The sequence below is a fragment of the Triticum dicoccoides genome, chromosome 1A (genome assembly GCF_002162155.2).
Source record: "Triticum dicoccoides isolate Atlit2015 ecotype Zavitan chromosome 1A, WEW_v2.0, whole genome shotgun sequence".
In the NCBI taxonomy this organism is placed as follows: Eukaryota; Viridiplantae; Streptophyta; class Magnoliopsida; order Poales; family Poaceae; genus Triticum; species Triticum dicoccoides.
The window spans coordinates 252,464,729-252,465,786 of record NC_041380.1 but is presented as its reverse complement, the minus strand read 5'-3'; positions in this window follow the sequence as shown (position 1 = coordinate 252,465,786).

Here is a 1,058-nt window from a genome sequence, read left to right as displayed (position 1 = left end):
TATCTTTTCCTCTCATTTGCTCCTCCCTTAGTCAAATCTCCGCGACCGATTTGTGAGTGGAAGGAGGCTGGACTAGGTGCTGGAGCTCTTAGCCGATTTGTGAGAGAGTAGCCATAGTGTGAGGTTTAGGTGTTGGTGTAAGTGTAAAGGCCTTGCTTTTGTCGATGGTTGCATTGTGCGCAAGTTCTTGTACATAACTTTCTATCTTCTATAAAATTATGGTACATCTTTGACGTAGTCTTGAAAAAAAAAGTCTCCACAACCATGGCACCTCCTTCTACATTACTGGCCCCTCTTAGTCACTAAGCCGCATCCCTCTTTCATCGATCTGGTGCCATCAGCGCTAAGCTCTCCTACATTAATTCATATGCTTCATCCTCGATCCATCGGCTGGATGAAAAGGCGATGGGGAGGGAGCTGAAGATAACTTTTTTTTGAAAGAGAAGGCAAACAATTGTCAGCCTTATGCATTCAAAGCGAGCTAGAGCTCGGATGACCAGAGGTCAATCACATGGGTTTACTGGAAGAAAGTTTCCAAACAGCTACACTTGTACAAGGTGCAGTAGAACAGAGATTGAGGAGGAGGGGTTCACATATCCAGAAAAAACAAGAACTGTCGTCAAGCCTGTAAACATTGCACCGTGACAATATTTCAGCTTTGCTTGGTGCATGTCGCGCCCTGTGACTCCACAAACTAAGCAGATCTGCCATGTTGATCAAGTAGAGTCTGGGTGTACAAAAGTTGTTATTGAAGATACGGTCATTCCTAGCCTGCCAGCCCGAGACAACACAAGCAACAAACAACACACACCACAACTTCCCAAGAGACGCCATTTGATTTACATTTGCGGCAAACTCAGCGATGTCCACAACGTTTGAGGCCACATGTGCAATTCCCAACTTATCCCAAAGATGATGAGAATGACGACATCGCAAGATGATATGGCTGATTGTTTCCATAGCTAGGCAAACATCACAATGGGAGAAAGGAGAGACGACATTCCAGTGTTTTCATACCATATTATCCCTTGTATTGAAGCACCGTCTGAAAGCACTCC